At 47.7% G+C, this 20,426-nt stretch overlaps 1 protein-coding gene and 1 pseudogene across 1 annotated transcript in view; both read right to left on the reverse strand.

The window, feature by feature from the left end:
* The window catches only part of LOC119252178 (patr class I histocompatibility antigen, A-126 alpha chain-like), a 354,426-nt gene that overhangs the window by 210,780 nt on the left and 123,220 nt on the right, over positions 1 to 20,426 (reverse strand). The window lies entirely within an intron of this gene.
* On the reverse strand, positions 18,594 to 20,312 carry LOC119253218 (lathosterol oxidase-like; annotated as a pseudogene).

The following is a 20,426-nucleotide window of genomic DNA, read 5'->3' on the forward strand; positions in this document are numbered from 1 at the left end:
CATCAATCCATAAAGGAGTTAATATCCAAGATCTACAAAGAACTATAAAACAAGAAAACAACTCAGTCAAAACAGGGGCAGAGGATCTAAATAGGTACTTTTCTAAAGAAGACACACAGATGGCTGATAGGTACATGAATAAAAGTTTATCATCATGTGCTGTCAGGAAAATGCCAATTAAAATCACAATGAGCTACCACCTCACACCTGTGAGAATGACCCATTGAAGGGTGTGGAGGGAAAGGAACTCTGGTACATGGTGGGTGGGGATGAAGTCTGTTCCTGTTAGTGAGCAGAATGAGGGGTTCCCCGGACCCTCAAACCTGTACACTCTACATGGGATCTGCCATCAGCTGAATAAAGACAAAACATACTAACATACTCTAAAACATAAGACCTTCAAATAGAAAAGAACTTTAATACAATTAGTGTGTAATAGAGAATTAGTGTGCAATAGAGAGAAGAGAAAGAATATAGTTAGAATAGTTCACAAGTGATGCACCCAAAGCTACCCATCCCCTCATGGGTAAATTCCCAGCCAAACAGTTTTGGCCAAAGCAGGCCCACCAAGGCCTGAAAGCCTGCCAAAAGTCTAAAGCACCTACTGGTAGAGACACATGGGGAGGGAGCAGGAGGGCGTCAGGCAAGTCTGGAAGGACAAGAGCAAAATCAAAATCCACATCAAGATAAGGGCTGCCATTGTCAGCCTCCCCATGGGCCTCTCATCCACATCTTTGTCCCTTTCACATGTCTACAGTCCAGGAAGGGAGGGAGAGATGGAGCAGGGTCTGTTGCGTCGGGCAACACCACACTGATAAAGAAACAGGAGTTGTGGAGTAGGCTACATAATGCAGGATGCTACTGAAGAGCAAGATCCTGGCTGTTTTTTATTGCATAAGTTACATGGGGTAGGAGGACAAGGAGGAAAGGATGGGTGAAATAAGGAATGTCATCTTGGGCTTTAGGGGGACAGGAGTCTGCTGACCAGATAATTCTTATCTGCTTGATGATCAAGTGTTGTAATCAAAACCAGACCCCAGACCCCGGACCATGGTCCTAATCTTGTCAATAAGGCAGTTCACTGGTCAGCTTCTGGGGTCCCATGTCATACATTGGTGTTTGGCTCCCTGGGTGTTTCTGGTCATACCTTGTGATGCACACCCTTCCCAGGGTGATCAAGCTTTCTGCTCTTGAAAGATTTGAAAGGCACCTTGTAAGGTTTGGCTCCCATGACTGAGTGACCAGGCAGTTCTGACCTTGTACAGGAATGCAGAACTGCAGGTCGCAAAAATGGTGGCTGAACAGGCTGCTTAAGTTTAGCGGACCCACCAGGGTCTACCTCAGTTACTAGTGGAGATGTAATGTTAGAGGGGGTGAACTGATGTTTCTTTCTCATTCTGGGGCTCTCCCATCTCCCCACCGTAACCCTCCATGTGCAGTAGGGAGAGGATATCAGGTCAAACCCACGCTGCTTCCCCACGTCTCTCCCCACTTAGTGTTCAGGATGAATCTCCTTGTATTCATGGCCACACTGGAAGAGAGCACAGAAAGGTAAGTATCATTATTGTATTTGCTACATTGGGATTAGAGGTAAGTTTTTTTTTTAATGATAAAAGTTCTTTTATTTGGGTTGTTGCTGTAACAATGGTGTGCAATTAGAATAAAACCTGGGAGGGCCTCCCCAGTGGCGCAGTGATTGAGCGCTGGGTTGCAAAGCTGCCCACAGCCTCTGCAGCACTGGTTCCATCCCAGGCCGCTGGCGAGGGTCCCACATGGCGCGCAGACCTCTCCTGCCGCCGCTGCTCCCCTCAGCAGTGTATTTCGTCACTCTGCCTGTTCTGCTCCCCGCTCTGGCTCTGGTGAATTCTCTCACCCTCCCACACTTCTGACAGTACCCAGTGCTTGTATAAATAAATAAATATTTAAAAGAAAAAAACCTGGGAGAAGGAGAAAGTGTTGAATTGAGTTTTCATAATGTAAACCAAAAAAGAAAAAGTCAACAATGAAAATAAGAGAAACATTTCCATGAATTATTCAGTTTAACCCACAACACCCTGGAAGTTGTCAGATACCATGATCCCAGCGTAACTAATGACTGTGGGAGTGAGACTCAGAAGCACAGCCCAGGCCACACATTGGGTGACCCAGGTTTCTGACCACCAGGGTCCCCCTGCTCTGGCAGTTGTAGTGGGGAAAGGTCTGGTTGCTGAGGAGGCTGAGGAATCAGTGTGGTCAAATCCACTGGAAACATCCAGAGTGAGGGTTGGGTCCTCTTAGTGACAGGCAAACACTACCTGCCCAGGCAGCCGTTCTATTGAGAAGTCAAATTAAAAAAATTCCTCCTGATATTGCTCTGGTGATGGAGGCAGATGAGGTGGGACAGAAAGTGGAGGTGATGCCAGGCCCTGTGAGCCCTTGCTGCCGGGTGTGGGGAGCAGAGAAGGCAGGTGAGGATCCATGTTGAGAAAGGCCTGGGGCGCCATGGGGAGCAGAGATTGGAGAGGGTGAGAGGGTGCGGGGCAGGGAGGAGGTTCCTGCAGCCTGACCAGGGCAGATGTGGTCACCTCCACCCTGAGTGTCTCCTCTGCCCTCCGTTGTTCACCTTCCTCACCCACCTTGGGGGACAGTCATGGCCTTGGGATCACTACTGGACACCCCGTGGAAGAAGTGACCTGCAGCATTTGCCTGGAGACAAGAGACCCCTGGGAGCATCTCCTGTGGCCACAGCTTCTGCCAGGCCTGCTCTCAGCTGAGTCACTCTCAGATTCCCTGAGGTCTTGTGTGCTGTCTACGCTGCCAGGAGCCACCACAGGAGAGAACAGCAGGTTCAGTTTTATTCTGGTCGGTTTGTCCTCTGGGGCAGCCTTGCCCAGTGGTCATTTTCCTTTTTCTACATTTAATCTGGATCCCTGAAGCCTGGTGCAAGTAGTGGGGTAGACCGGCTTTGCTGAGGCCGCTTCAGTAGCAAGCCTTGACACAAGCCACGGGAAGAGAGGCACATGGCATTCTAGGCCCAAACTCAGTGTGCAGCCTGTGGGCCTCCCTGAGCTCTGGCAGCGTTGGCCTGCGCTGTGCTGTGGCAAGTGGTAGACAGGCCTGGTGGGCTGTGATAGAGGGGTGCCTGCTCTGGATGCTCAGGTGAGTGTCTGGCCCTGCTGAAGCCCACTCCCACTGTGATCCCTGATGCTGGGGGGAGAGGGGACCTTACTGTGCAGCCTATGGGCCCATTTGATGCCCTCTGAGTGAGAGCGGCCTGCACTCCAGGGTGAGACTATCTGACCTCAGGCATTTGGACACACTGGCAGGTGTTTCATTTAGGAATACAGTGCCAGAATTGAAATGGACCGGTCAGATTCAAGCTCTCACAGGTGCCATTCAAGGTTTTTTTTTGTTTGTTTGTTTTAAAAGAGATTTTTTTCTTTACTTATGTATGCACACAGAACTGGGGTTTAGGCCAGAGGTGTGGGGGGCAAGAGGATTCACCAGAGACAGAGTAGGGCGCAGAAGAGGTGGGTCTACTGAAATACACTGCTAAGGGGAGCAGCGGGCAAGACAGGAGAGGTCTGCTGTGCCATGTGGGTTGGCTCCCTCACCAGGGATCAAACTGGTGGCGTAGGCTGTCAATAGCTTGATTGGGCTGTGTCTTTAACCCTGTGCCACCAGGTAGCTCCCCTCACCACATTCAAAGTTTTTGAGATCATTCAGGGCTCTAAATGAACCAATCTGATTGGCGCTCCACTGGCACCAACCAAACAGCTGGGATTATAAAGGGACCAATCAGGCTTGAAAGGCGGCGCCCTGAAGAGGATATAAGCCAGAGCAGCAGCCAGCTTGAGCCACTTGATAGACAACTACTGGTCAGATCTGTTGGTACTCCTAGAAAGACCTTTGCCAAGACCTCCACAGAGTATGAGACCTTTCCAGAGACCTTTGCTGAGACCTGATTGCTACCCCTGCCTCTGGCCCTGGCTCTAACACCGCCTGCAGACAGCACTGTCAGGCTGTCCCTCGTGTTTCTAAAGGAGCTGTTTGCGGGTGGCTTATGTCCAGCCTCTCTAAGGCTGTTTGCTGATGGTACAACGGCATCTCTATCAGATGTAAACTGGCATCTCTGGCACCATTGCCTTCTGGACCAGTGCTGACAGCACTGCTGACCTGTATCCAGCCTCCTCTGAGAGCTGTCCACCACTTCTCATCCTTGGGCACCATCTCCTGGTGGTATTGCATCTGGGCCTGTTCAGTCCAAGGCCTGGTGCTGTCCGCCTGGCCTTTGGACAGCTGTTCCTGGCTGCTGCAGCATCACCTGAGCAGCCCCACCTGGGATCACCTTCAGCTGCCACTGGGAGTTGGCTCCCGTCCACTGCTTACCTATTGTCACCAGCTCCAGGTCGCCATAGCACAGCTTGTTTGAGTAGCCCGTGTTTTGAACTGCTGGACACTGAGGACACTGTCTGAGGTAGGACAGATGGCCATTTCTCGTCTTAGACGCTCCTTTGTTGTTTGCAGTCTCCCATTTTTAATAAACCCTGTTGCTTTTACACCCTGAGCCTGAGTGTTGTCGTGCAATTGTGAGCACATGGATGAGGATCCAGAGACAGTGACTGTCCCCAACATTGCCCTGTTTTAACATAACCTGAGATTGGAACTGCACACTGCAGGGTGTGGTGTCCTGTGCCCACCTGACCCCCCTCTCTGTTCAGGCCTGAGAAAGTGACAAGTGAAGCTGCAAAAATTCATGTGTGAGCCTCCTTGGTGGCATAAGGGGTTAAGCACAGCACTGTGAAGCTATCTTCAACCTCTGAAGCATGAGTTAGATGCCAGCCCAAGGAGCTACCCACATGGCACAGCAGAGCTCTCCTGTCTCACCCGCTGCTGCCCTCAGCAGTGTAATTCGGTAGATCTGCCGGTTCTGCTCCCCACTCTGTCTCTGGTGAATCCTTTCATCCCCCGCACCTCTGGCCTGTTCCCCAGTTCTTATAAGCATGAATAAATAAATCTTGGGCCTCCCTGGTGGTGCAAGGGGTTAAGATGCAACCTAAGAAGCTGTCCACAGCCTCTGCAGCACGAATTTGATCCCTGGCCAGGGACATACCCACATGGCGCAGCAGACCTCTCCTGACTCACCCACTGCACCCCTCAACAGTGTGTTTCAGTCAATCTGCCTGTTCTGTTCCCCACTTTGTCTCTGGTGAATCCTCTTACCCCCCATACCTCGGATCTGTACCCCAGTTCTTGTATGCATAAATAAATAAATTTAAAAATAAATAAATAAATCTTAAAAACAAAATTCATGCCTGCCAGAGAGTGTTAGGATTTGAGCTAAAAAGAACTTCAAATTCATTCTTATTATCTAGATGAGGGTAAATAATGAAAAGACCATCAAGGTCAGTGACGGCAGAACCTGGACACAGCCGGGACCCTGACTCCCTGTCCCTGCTGGTCCCCTGCGACTGAGGGAGGACAGAGGCTGAGGGTTCCCGGAGATGAGCTGGACACTCCCCTCCTCCTGCTCGGCCCTCATGGAAAAAGTAGGAACCAAATGGTGAGAAAAGTTCAGGCCACAGGAAGCTGTAAGTCTATCTCCCATGACCGGTCCTTGCCCTGGGAGGGCTGTGTGTTAGGAGATGTGACCATAAGGCCGTGAGCCCTGATGACAACATCATCTAGGAGGGGGAGCCATGAGCAGAGGGTTTCTGTTTTTCCCCAAACACTTCAAACTCTCTCACAGAAAGGATATTGATATAGAGGGAAATGAGGAATCAAGGTTAAAGCAAAGGATGCCTGTTTTATGAGTCCTGGGTACTGAGGCGATACAATACATCATTATTGAAGCAACAGGGGGATTTCAACAGATGCCCTGTGGACACGCACAGGAGCAGGAGGAAGCTCTCCAGGGTGAGGCCTGTGAGCACACGTGTGAGGACCTATGTAGCATCCCCAGTCATCGCACACGCTCCTGTTCCCTCCTGGGGGATCTGCAGACGGTGAACAAATGTCTGTGAATGAAACCATGGAAGATGCTCATAGGTTAGTGTGGGGGGAGCAACTGGGCTTAAAATAACATCGGGGGAGGAACAGCTAAGATTCTCTAGTGAAGAAATAGCTTAGACTTTTAACAAAAATGATGACGTTCTTTTAGTGAACAGCAGTCGTGGCCGTCAGCCCAGAGAGAGGCCAAAGGACAAGCAGGATCTGTGTGGCCAAAGGACAAGCTGCAGAGTGAGTGTCCACATCAGGCAGAAGAGGCCTCTGTAGCCACAGACAGTGAGGATGGACATCAAGGGCAGAGATGCCTAGAGACCCCTCTCCCCACGTGGGCACTGCAGACACGGGTAAGGTCACCCCAGGGCCCCATTAGAGCTGCTCTTCTACCCAAGGGAGCGAGTGACCCACAGGCCACCCCCTCCTGAGACCCGCTTCTCTTCTGGGGAGGAGAAGCCACACTTTCCTCTTTGCCTCCAGAGTCACCGTGAGCGGTAAATGTGCTCTGTGTGTGTTGTAGTGGTAAATAATTCAAATGTTTCAATAACATTCACTACTAGTAATGACATTCCTCAACTTCCAGGCTTAGACTTATACCAGGGAGTTGGGGGACATGGAAAGAGACACGTGGAAGAGACAAAGATGTGGGTGAGGGACCCACGGGGAGGCTGGCAATGGCAGCTGTTGTTTTCATATGGATTTTAATTTTGCTCTTGTCCTTCCAGACTTGCCTGGCCCCTCCTGCCCCTGTCCCATGGATCTCTACAAGTCGGTGCCTCAGACTTGTGGCAGGTTTTTGGACCTCAGTGGGCCTGCTTTCAACCAACCCTGTGTGGCTGGGCATTTACCCATGAGGGGACGGGTAACTTTGGGTACTTAATTGGGAACTATTTATCTATATTCTTTCTCTTCTCTTTCCCTATTGCACACTAATTCTCTATTGCACACTCATTGTATTCAAGTTTTTTTCTAACAAAGGTGTTATACATGACAGTATGTTTTGTCTTTATGCAGTTGATGGCAGATCCCATGTAGAGTGTACAGGTTTGAGGGTCCCACTAACAGGACCAGTCTCCATTCTCACCCACCACGCACCAGAGTTCCTTTTCCTCCTCGCCCATCAATGGGTCATTCTCACAGGTGTGAGGTGGTAACTCACTGTGGTTTTAATTGGCATTTTCTTGACAGTACATGATGATGAACATGTATCCATGTACCTATTAGTCATCTGTGTGTCTTCTTTAGAAAAGTACCTATTTAGCTCCCCTGCCACTGTTTTGATTGGGTTGTTTTCTTGTTTTGGAGTTCTTTGTAGATTTTGGATACAAACTCCTTGTTGGATTGATGATGTCCATATATTTTCTCCAACTTAATATTATCTTTTGATTTTAATGATAGTTTCCTTCACTATATAGAAACTTTAGTTTGATGTGATTCCATTGGGGTATTTGTTAGTTTGTTTGGTTTTGTTTTCTTGGAGCACAGAAGACATTAGGGGCAGTGAAAATACTCTGCATGATGTTCTCATGATGGACACAGGTCATTATACATTTGTCCAACACCCACAAAACAGACAACACCAGAGTGACCCCAAAGGGAAACCATGACTTTGGCAACTATGACGTGCGAGTCCATCACTGGTAACACACATCCCAGTCTGGTCTTAACACGTGATTTGGATGTTATGTGTGAAGAGTGTTATAAGTTGAGCAGTGTCATGTAATTTACTTTTGAAAGCATATTTCATGCACATACCAGAACATTTACATCACACTCAAGGATACACATGAGTAAGTCACTTCCCTCCACACCCCCAACACCCCAGTCAGCCAGGACATCTGCTCAAAGCCAGTTAGCAATTTATCATTTCTCTTCTCAAAAAAAAAAATTATATAACCACGCTTCTGTCTGGACAATAATGCTTGTTTTCCTGTCAGTACAGGAGTTCAGGACACAGAGTGGGGGAAAACATTTGCAAATCATGAATCTCATCAAGGATTGTATCTAGAATTTACAAAATATTTAAAACTCAATGAGCAGAAAGAAATAACCCAATTTTAAAAAGGACAAAAATAGTGTTGTAAACGAATCGTGCCTCATTTGAAAAATGGACAAAAGACTGTTACAGACACATCACCAAGAAGAGACACAGACGACAAGGAAGAACATGAACAGATGCTCAGCGTCACAGGGCACTAGGGAAAGACAAAAAGAATGACAGTGACGCCATCACACCTAGGAGAGGCTGAAAAATGCAAGCATGGCACAAGTCCAGGTGCTGCCCAGGATGTGGACAACAGGAGCCTCATCACTGCCAGCAGGAACGCAAAATGACCGGTCACTGTGGAAGATCTTTGACTGTTTCTTTGAAAACCCAAAAACCTGACATACAGCCCAGCGATCACTGCCCCAGCTAGTTACCAACTAACTCAAAAACATATGTTTGTACTAAAACCCTGCATGCATGCAAATGTTTATAGCAGAACACCTGGAAGTGTGAGCTGCCCATAGTGACTTCCTTCCAAAGACAACAGCATCTAAACAAATGGAAAAAAGAGAAGCTTTTCAGAAAGAAATCTGGAAAATTCTGGCTTAGCCTGGCATTGCAGGTTAACACCATCAGTGATGAGTCAGGTAAACATGAAGACAATTTCCTAACACCCCTGGGGTCTGCTTCCCCAAACCCACAGTCCCAGTCAAAAAAAAAAAAAAAAAGCACCTAAATACTCCTGAGCAGTGTTCCTTGATGGAGGCTAAGAGTAGAAAATTTAGGGTGGAGGGGTCACATGACCGGAAACTGGAGGTGGGGGTAGAAGTGATTAAAATAGTTATTAAACCAACTATAGAAATGAAAAATGCTTAGGCACCAGCTGCTATAGCAAGTATCAGATGCTCTAGAATGTATCCTGAGATGCAGACCAGAGGTGGGATATAGGGATGGAGGCAGTTGCAGAGATTTGCCGGTCCTAAAAAATGACACTTGTCTCATCATAGGAGTAATTAATTTAAAGATAGATACAATTGCACAAAGGAAGGAGCCCTCCCAACTAGAACACCACCTCAGTGCCCTTTCTGCCCCAGGAAGTGGCAGCTCTGCTCCCAAGGCTGCCTCCTGGGGCCTGCAGGCTTCTCCTAACACACTTGCCCTCTTCAGGGGTAACAGTGCCTGCCAATTGTGTCTGCGCAAGCATCTTCTTCTTTCAGTGTGTGTGTGTGTGTGTGTGTGTGTGTGTGTGTGTGTGTGTGTGTGTCCGCGCCACTGAAAGGAAGATCCTGGTGAAAATTTTCTCAGTGGCGACCCAAGAACCCCCATCTGTGACCCCAACACCTCTCCCAAACATCACTCCCCACCAATGTCAATGTCATAAAAACAAGGAAAGTCAGAGAAGCTGTCATCCAGGCAAATTGGATGGGATTATGGAGCATAAAATGGACATTAGCAAAACCTGAAATGAAAGTGTGGCGTTTACTAATTGTGTCAACATTCCTTCATTAGTTGTAAAAATAAACAACTGTACTCATGTAGGATGTTCACAAAATGGAAATGGTGTGGGATAAACAAGACCTGTACTATCTTTGCAACTTTTCTGTAAATTGAACAGTAGTCGTTAAATTTTATTTTTTTTAAAGCTGTCAATATTTAATAGGTGATAGAAGGAAAAAATTTTCTCTTTTCCAGGTTTCCCAGATATCACCATCCAGGGAGTGGAGAGAGGGTTTCTGGGAGAAAAGCTGGAAACCTCACACACAGGGCAGGCTCCGGAGTCTCCTCTCCTCTGAGCCCCGCTTCTCTGACTCCTCACAGAGCATCTCACCCCAGGACGCCGCCCTCCAGGACCCCCAACTCGGCCCACCTCAGCCCCCGCCCCGTCCTGGCGGCTCCACCAGAATCCGCAACAGCGCGGCAGCGCCCCCGTGTGGCCACAGGGCGGAGCACAGGAGGCCAAAGCTGCCCTTTCTCCTGCTCAGCCAGGCCCTCCCCAGGCTCCCTGGGCCCCCAGCGGCAGGACAGGGATCTGCACACAAGGGGGCGCCCAAGTCCTGTGTGAGGTCAGAAGTCCTCAAATTTTCTTAGGCCTATGGACAAAAGGACAAAAGCAGGTTTCCAGTCAAAACAGCTGATTCCCAGATTATGGGCAGATCCCCCAAATAGAGAGGCTCCTTCAGCCTTGGAATGGATCCTTGGAATCCAGAGTCTCTGTAATTTGTTTCTGCTTCTGCTTCCAGGGGTATAAAAGCCTCCTGGGAATTAACATGAAATTCTTCCCAGAAGCCCAGGTCCTCACCCAGGAAAAGGACAAGATTCCAGGAAAAAGACAAGGTCTGAGGGTGATCATGCAAGTCTTGCAGCAGCGGGGGAGTTCCTCATTGTATTATGCCGGGGGGGGGGGGGGGAGGGAGTTATTGGTGAGAGGGCCACATCTAAGGGGAAAAATAACTATAGAAAGGTGACCCACGATGTAAGAAAATAAATAAATATATATTTTTAAAAAATTCTCCATCCTTGATGGGCATCCCTGGTGGTGCAAGGGGCTAAGCACAGCACTGTGAAGCTATCCACAGCCTCTGCAGCACGAGTTCGATTCCCCAGCTGGCCAGGGAGCTACCCACAAGGCGACATGGCCCAGCAGACCTCTCCTGTCTTGCCGGCTGCTCCCCTCAGCAGTGTGTTTCAGTAGATCTGCCTGTTCTGCTCCCCACTCTGTCTCTGGTGAATCCTCTCACACACACCCCCCATCTCTGACCTATATCCCACTTCTTGTATGCATAAATAATTTTTTTTTTAATTCTCCATCCTTGAATGAGGGGAGAGGCCGAAGAGAGCCCCCAGGGCATGGCTATGAAGATGGGGAGGCTCCTAGAAATGGAGCCAAGGATGAAAATGGAGGCTAGGGGATGGGGCCCCAAAGGAGTGGTGGGGGCACCAGAGAGGATGGATAGGCTGGGAAGGGACAGCGTCAGGACACTGTGAGGGGGAAGGTCTGTGTGGGTGACATGGGCTCTGGCTGGGGGCTGGGAGAGTCTCTGTTCTCACTTGGTGGGATTGCAGAGGGGTTAGTGCCGTGACTGTCCGGTAAGTTACATAAGTTCTGGGCCTTTCCTGTCGGTGCAGGGCTGGTGTATGTCAAACACCCACACTCAGGCTGATGAAGGAGAGAGATGAGGAGAGGACAGATGGTTAGAAGGAGGGCCCCATTTCCTGAGCCAGAACATACCCCCAATGCTGGGGTGGCAGGGAGATTCCGGGAATCAAGAGCAGGGGAGGACCAGCCCTGGGGGCTGGTTCTGGGGATCCAGGGCCCCACTCCCTGCAGGCAGGTCAGAGTCAGTCCCGCTCACAGCTCCAGGCTGCTGACAGCCCCTCTGTGCCGTGACCCTGCAGACACTGCTCTGGGGATTGTAAAGAAAACAAAACAGCAAAATTAAATGGAATATAAAAACAGTAGGAATAATTTTTTTAAATCAGCTTTATTTTGAAGACACCTCAGGGAACATGGAATCCCTGTCTGACAGCTCATTGCTATCAGGACTGTGACTGTCATGTGAGCTACTCTGGCCTCCATTGTTTCTTGCAAGAAAACAGCCACTGATCACTTTACCTCCTGAATTGTTTACAGGTTTATACCAAGTCACTTCATACTTTGCACCTAAAACAAAGATCTGGCATCTCGCACTTTCTTTGAGGGGGAGGCGGCAGGAGGAGCCTCACTCAGAGGCCCCAGCTCTGGGTCCCACGAGGCTGCCATAGGGACGAGATGTTGGCGGATCTGAACGGCCGTGATCAGCGTGGAAGGACCTGCCTCAGAGCTCATGCATGTAGCTCCTGGAGAAAACCCTCAGGTCCTTGTTCAGGGGGTGTGCCCTTAGCTGAGGGTCCATCGTGTGCAGGGAGTCACCCCAGAGAGCCACCGGAGTCGGGGGTAGCCCAGGCGGGAAGTCTCAGGCCCTGTGAGCCTGACTCTGTGATGTGGTGCATCCCTTCTGCTACATTCTCCTCAAGAGGAAGAGCCAGCAAGTCAGACACACTCACGGGGGGAACTGTCTCCCCTCCTGTGTGTTACTGAATTGGTGGAAAATTGAAAACCAACACAGTCGACCTTCTTGACACTAATTATTTACATTCTGCCCGTGTGAAAAACAAGTTGCCTCCCACCCAAGGCCCCTAAAAGTCTTCTGTCACAGAAGCAGCATGACGTCAGCATCTCATCACGTGACTCAGGACCATGCAGAGGAGGCTCCTTGAGGGCATCTGTGCAGTGAAACCATCTATGCTCAGCTCCTCATGGGCTGAGGCAGTTTCCTGCCCCACAAGCCCTCGATGTGGATACAGTGGAGGACAGACACAGGGCAACTTGTAGACCCATTTTTTAATATGGTTCTAAAGACTTAATTGAGATATAACTTATGACCATTAAGTCACTTGTTGAAGGCTCACCTCTCATGCCCTTTTGGTAAGCACAGAGCAGGGCAACCATCCCATACTCTACCTTGAGAACATCTCTATCACCACAGCAACCTTGTTTCCTGGGCCTGGGCCCATGGGCACCACCCTCACCTTCTCCTCCCCAGCCCTGGGCAGCCAGAGCCCATGCTCTGCCTCTGGGGACAGGCCTGGGGACTTCTCTTTAAACACACCCCAAGTGACTCTGCTGACACAGACCAGCAGCGGGCATTTGGGGTCCCCTAGCCCAACACATACTGGTGCCAGTAACATGCTCCACTGGGTGCTGGGGTCATAGAGAACCACATGACCCCACCCTGGAGGATTTACAGCCTGGGTATGTGAGGAGAGAAGGGCTGTAGTAGCTGCCTCAGAGGACACCAAGGGCAGAGCCTGGGAGGTTCCTTCCTTAGCAGGAAGGGGACATGGGAGCTGGGTCTTAAAAGCCAGATGTGGGCACAGGAACGGAAGTGGCTCAGGTTGCTGATGGAAGGCCGACTACATGACCTCAGCAGTTACTTTCTCTGTGTGACCTCGGGGATTCCTCCCCAGCACTCTGTGAATTGGGAATTGATACTGTCCTGACACCCTCCTCCATTCCCACACAAACACATACACACAATGGAATAAAAAGATGAGATATTGTCATTTTCAACAATATGGACAGAATTTGAGGGAATTATGTTAAGTCAAATTGAGAAATACAAATACCTTTCCCTTGTGGATACGAAGGGAAAAAAGTAATCAACAAACACAACAAAATGGCAGTCACCAGAGGGGAAGAAGGGTGGAGGGAATAGTTTGGTGGAGGATTGTGACTGGACTTTTGCTAGTGGGTATGTGCAATATATGGTTGCCAGGTGAGAAGCTGTACTCCTCACATCTAAGCAGTGTGTAAATTAATGTTACTTCAATTAAAAAAAAAGTTACCAGGACATCCTGGTGGCGCAGGCAGTTAAGTGCCGCACTGTGAAGCTGTCTGCAGCCTCTGCAGTGCTGGTTAGATCCTGGACCACCGGCAAGAATCCCACATGGCGCAGCAGACCTCTCCTGTCTTATCCACTGCTCCCTGCCCCCAGCAGTGTATTTCATCAGTCTGCCTGTTCTGTTCCCCGCTCTGTCTCTGTGAATCCTCTCACCCTCCCGCACATCTGGCCTGTACCCTGGTTCTTGTATAAAAAATAAATAAATCTTAAAAAAAAAAAGAATCAGACATCACTCTCAATTGTCTCCCTTAAAATATCATTTTTGGTGCATCGCCTTAGCCTTTTTCCCCCCGCAGTGATCCGTTAAGGATCTTATTAAGGCTAGAAGCCTTGTATGGGCCAGTAATGACACTACAGCTCTGGTCATGATCTGTACTTCTAGACCCTAGATTTTTATTATGACCTCCAGACACCTAACATTACGGTGACCACTTATTCTGCTGCTAGCCAGCAAAAGGTTAAAGGTTTTAATGCCGCCTTTCATGCCAGTGCCACATGGTTAACACCTCACATCACTCACCATAACCTCACTAGCCTTAACATTACTCATGTGCTCTTTCTAAGACAAAGAGCTGAGGTCTGGCTGCCTATTAATCTTACCTGTGAGTGGACTGGAGAATCTGCTCTTGAACAAATTACAAAAACTTTAGAACATGCTTTTTTCGGGTGTCCTGTGTCCTCATAGTTGCTATTATTGCTGCTATGGCCGCAACTGCTGCTACAGCTACAGTCACCCTAACTCACTCCACACTGCACAGCAAATGAATCGATATTTTCAAAATGTTACTTCTGACTCAAACTCCTGACTCAAACCACCATTGATCAGGAAATCTTACAGCAATTAGATGCCCTTGAGGCCTCAGTGTCCTCGCTTGGAGAACATCAACAAGCCCTCAGGACACGCATCAGACTTACTGTGATGCCCAGTACCACTCAATGTGCGTTACTCCTGTTCCTTTTACCACCACCTCCTCTTGGGAAGACGTCCAATGGCGCCTTGACGGTGCCTTCCAAGATCATCTGGCATGAGATACTCTAGATCTCAGAAACAAACTTCAGCAACAAATGTCTCAACTCCAACAAGAGGAAAAAATGCCACCTTTAGCCATCTAAATGATCTAGCCCACTGGCTAAATCCAACAACTTGGTTTTCAGGTATCACTATCAGAATCTGGGTTATGACTGGATTGGATATATTATGTATTTCATGTTTTCATTCAGTGCTCAAGGCCCACTGTCCCTTGTTCCAGGGGACTGGATAAGTCAAGGCCAGGCTGACCCTTCTACAACCATCACAATATCAACCCCTTTCTGTGCCTCCTGCTGACTCCTCTCCTGATTCTCACCTGCCATAAAACAAAAGGAGAGGAAATATGGGAGTTTGGATTATTCTTTGTCTTGACTCATTTGTGCCTCTCAGAGTATGAACAGGGAGAGTTTGAGATAAGGAACCTCTCAGGGCAAAAGTCCTGAGAGTCCTGTTTCAGCAGGTGCTGAAAACAGCAGTAGATGTTGTGCTTAGAGTAGCAAACCCCTGACTCTCCTTGATTTCACAGCCTTGGCTGGGCCAGACAGTTACGAGTCCCCCACACACTTGTGCATTCCCCATTTGCCTGCTTGCTTCGTTGGTCATTTTTTTTTAATTTTCTGTTTGATTCTAATACAAACGAGACTGCCCCTTGAGCTGGGCTGCACTTCCGTGGTGTGGTCCCTCTAGGCTTTTCATTGTCCTGCACGTGGAATCTGAGCAATCCTTTTTCATGCCACCACCACACTTTGTAACAAGACATGCATTTCCTGCTCATTGTCAACACCCCTTGACACTGAGTGATCTCCTTAATCCAATGTTCTCCCTGTAGCGTGAGGTTCAATCTCCATGAAGTGGGAGGTTTCTCCTTTCTTTTCATGGTTTATTTCTAGTTTGATGCCTTTATGATCAGAGAAGATCATTGGAATGATTTTGATCGTAATATTTCTGTTGATGTTTATCTTGTGGACCAATATGTGATCGATTCTAGGGAATGATCCAAGCTCACTTGAGAAAAATGTGTACTCAGATTTTTTGGGGTCCAGTATCCTGTAGATGTCTGTTAAACCCATGAGGTCTAGATCTTTATTTAGGGCTCTAGTATCCTTTTTTATTTTTGGTCTCGTTGATCTGTCCATTGGTGAGAGTGGGGTGTTGAAGTCTCCTACTACATATGTATTTTCTCTAATGTCTATTTACAGAGCTGAAAATAATTGTCTTATATATGTTGGTGCTCCTTCATTTGGTGAGAATACCTGCACCTCTATGTATATTGCAGCATTATTTACAATAGGTAAGATTTGGAAAGAATCCAAATGCCCAGATATAGATGACTGGATCAAGAAGATGTTGTGTATATATACACAATGGAATATTATTCAGCAATCCAAAAAGATAAACTCATGCCATTCACAGCAACATGGAAGGCAACTAAAAAGGATCACACTCAGTGAAATAAGTCAAAAGGGAAAAGAAAAATATCAGATGGTTTCACTTATAGGAGGAAAATAGGAGAATCAAATAAGGGATTGGGAAAAAAAACAAAACAAAATAAAATAAAATAAACAGTCAACTATAAATCGGAGACATTCTGCAGGGGGAGGGGGAAGGAGAGGGATCAAAACAAGTGCGGGAAGAGCACAAGGGACTATGGTGATGGTGCACGGGAGAACTGGTGTTGGGAATTCTATGGGGACTAGACCTGAGAAAAGAAAGCAAACATTGTACAAAAATGAACAGTGATGAAAAATATATATAAATAAATAAATAATTAAAAATAAACAAACCATTAAGGTGGAGCTTCCCTGGTGGCGCAAGGGTTAAATCTCAGCACTGTCAAGCTATGGCCAGCCCTGCAGCAAGAGTTTGATCCCAGGCCTAGGAGCTACCCACATGGTGCTGCATGCCTCTACTGTCTCGCCCATCTCCTGTGTCTTCCCTCCACGTCTCTCTCCAAGTGCTCTCTCCTCCCACACGCCTGTATCTTACAGCTGATGCTCCTAAAGGGCCCTGGCATAGGTTGTCTCTGTCCAGAAATGTCGTGTGACCCCACGTCTTACTCAGAGAAAAGGCAAAATCCTTCCAACATCCTCAGTGACAACAGTCTCATCATCCTCAGGGTGCACAGACCCCCATCTCAGTGACCCCTTCTCCAGCCGCAGCCTCTGACACCAGACACCCCCATCTTGGTGTGTCTGGGCTGGAGGTCGCCCTGCCTGGACAGAGCTTCTACAGACACCCTGTGCGTATGGAGTGTCCATCAGGTCTTCTCTCAAAGGTAATGTCCAGGTGAGGCCCACCCTGTCCATGCTAGGAGAGTAGCACTCTTCCTTGTCCCCACGCACCTTCTCTGGGTCACCTTCCCCACATTCTTACCCACACCAGGATGCGTCGGAAAATTCATCTCTAACACCAGACTCCTGTGGGCAGGGGCAGCCCTGGGCCTTGTGGGGACAATAGCAGGTGCCTAAGCCTGATGCCTGAACACGAAAAAGAACAGGTGTGCTCCAAAAAAACCCCAAAGAAGCAAAATATAAACACACTGAGGCCTGAGGGCCCAGCCCTGTCTAAGTGTAGCCTGATCCAGCCACTCTCAGCCTGCACCCACATCCTGGAGACTGGACAGGCCCAGGTGGTGTCTGGCACAGGCCCTGCTGGGACAGGTGATCCTGAACGACAAGGACAAAGGAGCAGAGACATGACCCCTGAGGAGTGACCACATCAAAGCCCATGACACACTGAACACCGACTGGACACAGGCCCCGTCCCCCTCGGCTCCTCACAGTCTCTCCTGCCCCCACCTGCACAGACTCAGCACAGCAAGCTGCAGTTCTGGTTGGTCTTCAGGGCTCCTACTTATTTTCAGTCAAATTTTAGGAATCTTTTCAATTAACACATCAAAAAAAACAACCCAGAAAAAAAACATTTTATGTCTGGGTGTCTTTTTTCAGTAGGGAAGTGGACATCACTCCTCAGGAAAACACAAAGTCCAGGCAGGGGTGGAGCCAGCTCCGCCTCTGCTGGAGCAGGAAAGTCATCAGGGAGAGACACAGGTCAGTGTGGGGAGGGGCCTGGTGGGCAGGGCTGGGCCAGTCTCCCCACTTCCTCACTTTATGCTAATGTGACCCCAGACACAGGAGGATGCCCTTTGCAGCAAGAGAGACCAGAGGATCTTTATTGAGGGAGCGGTTACATCACTGCTTACACTGTAGAAGGTCAGGGTCACCACTCAGGTGCTGTCACTGTAGTACACCCACACCTGAGCCCCAAGGTCCTCCAGCAGAGCCCACTGAGACCCTCCCTGCTCTGCGGTTACCCTCCCCCTGCCCTCTGGTAGCCGCTGTTCTACATGCAGACTTCAAGGGTCAGTGTCTGTGAGTATGTGTTGTTGATAGTCATAATCAACTTTTATTGGTTTCACATAAATAGCTAATAGTTTGCAAACCATGTTTCTCCAATATATTTATGTTAAAACATATGAATTTATTTATTAGATTTTTTGGCAGAGGAGGTAGAGAAAAAAAGCAGGAAGATTATAATTTCAGCGCTAATCTTCAGTGGCAGGGTTAAATACGTGGCCATTGTTACCCTTCATAGAAAGTTATAGACTTATAACTTCAAAACAAATCAAAACTACAGCACCTGAGTTTGCTTTAAAAAATAATACGAAGGTCCTCCCTGGCGGCGCGAGGGGTTAAGACGTGGCACTATGAGGCTAACCGTAGACACTGCAGCTCGAGTTCAATGCCCTGCCATGGAGGTGACACACATGGTGCAGCAGACCTCTCCTGACTCAACCATTGCTCCTCTCAGCAGTGTATTTCAGTCAGTCCACCTGTTCTGTTCCCCACTGTTCTCTGTCTCTGGTGAATCCTCTCAACCCCCAAACCTCTGGCCTGTACCCCAGTTCTTACATGCATAAATAAATAAATCTTTAAAAAATAGTGAAATATATTACTTGGGCATCATATTTCCCTTTCTAAATATATTTACATTCACATAATTTTACACTTATTAAGTAATGGTTTTTAAAAATAAACATCAAAATGTTAAATTAAATAATCCCACATCTGATAAATCACGGTAGTATCAATTTTTTAAATTCCAGTTTATTTATTCATCAGTAAAATGTAACATTTAACAATGTCCCAGAGAATAGGGGGACATATGAAATATAAGAAATTCATTTGCATAGTTACTACAGATTCTATCAGACCTGCTGTCACATTGGGGTTTCCCCTTGAACAAAGTACTACAAGGTCATTGCCGGGCCAGCAGGGAAGAGAGAACTTACTCCTGACACCAGGCACCATCTGTCACTGTACCCATGTTCCTTGTTACGGTGCAGAGCCTTGGTGCTATTAGCACAATGAGTTTTTCTTAACGAATGTGGTGGGTTAAGGCAAAAGGACATAACATGGTTTCCTCAATCATTTATTTTCTCTCCAACTTTTTAAAAATTATTAATGAGACTATGTAAGTTACAGATTCACTGGCTGGAAAGACAGCCACTGCTTAGGTCAATCCCTGGTACTTACACATGAGGTTGGTTTCTCTTGGTCTCTCAGCACGACCATCCCTCAGTAGGGCCCTCAATGCGGAGTGTCAAATGCTACCATTGCTGTCTCCTGGCTGGATGTAGATTATTTTCTATCATTAAAAATATTTAATAATTGGCCTCCCTGGTGGTGCAGGTGGTTGAGCACAGTGCTGTGAAGCTGTCTGCAGCCTCTGCAGCATGGGTTCGATCCTGGCCAGCCAGGGAGATACCCACATGGCTCGGCAGACTTCTCCTGTCTTCCCGCTGCTCCCATCAGCAGTGTATTTCAGTCAGTCTGCCTGTTCATTCCCCACTCTGTCTCTGGTGAATCCTCTCATGCTCCCGCACATTTGGCCTATACTCCTGTTCTTGTATGCATGAATAAATAAATCTTTAAAAATTTAATAATTGGGCAATAATCTGCTCAGTCTTTGTAAACTCTCCACTGAATAATTTCTTATTTTTTACAACTTTCTGCTGGCTGCTGTGCTTTTTTCTGTCACCTTCTTCCCTTCAAAGGAGGAAGGGTTATTGAATGGGCCTCCAACTCTACCCCACAATGTAAAATACTGTCCACAGTTGTAGTTAGAGAAAAGGTGATGGTCTGTCTGATGAGCTGAGTCATTAATAAATGGCCTTAAGATTTGAGGAGACAGAAATCATTGTCATGAATGGAAATTGTGCAGACATTGACCGAGATGTACAACCTAAATAAACCAGCTGATATAATGGAAAGATTAAAGGTAGAGATGATAAGGTAGACTCTGAAGAAAACCATCCACAGGGTTAAAACCATGACTTGCTGGTGAAGAAGGGATCTTCCAGAGATGAGGTTCATGGATTTGCATATCTATAAGTCTATGGCGAAGGTCTGTGTGAATCCAGTAGATCAGCATGTTGGTGAGAAAGAGGAAGGACCATACAGGTACAATGAGTTGAATCCAGTTGTTTGGAAACTCTCCCATGTTGTCATATAATTTGCTGCATCTTCTCAGCCCCACAGTATTCCCACAGATGGTGGGAATACTTACTCCATGGTAATGACCTAACAGTAAACATGATTCTCAGTAGACTTGCTTCTATAAATATTGTGGGTGGTTCATTCCGGAATGACTATAGACAAAATAACGCTCATTGTCACAAAGAGGAAAAAACGAATAAAAGCACCAAGATTTCTTATAACCAGGAGAATGACAGTTTGTTGGAAGATGTCATACTCTGGCCCTGTGGTTGGATATAGAAATAATATATAAAAAAATTATCTGCAACATCGAGTATAAGATCCATCTCAGCTCTAGCAAATAGGGGAGGCTGGAGGATCCAGTGGTGGTGCAGGTGCAACAAAATACAATGGGGGACTCAGTCAGCGGGAGTCAGGCTTTGTCATCAAATGAGTCTGATGCCAAACTAGAGAGGGTTGGTCCACCATCCAGCGCTGCCAGGCCAGGA

This window comes from Talpa occidentalis, unplaced genomic scaffold (genome assembly GCF_014898055.3).
Source record: "Talpa occidentalis isolate TD23 unplaced genomic scaffold, MPIMG_talOcc4v2.1 talOcc4.2, whole genome shotgun sequence".
Taxonomy (NCBI): Eukaryota; Metazoa; Chordata; class Mammalia; order Eulipotyphla; family Talpidae; genus Talpa; species Talpa occidentalis.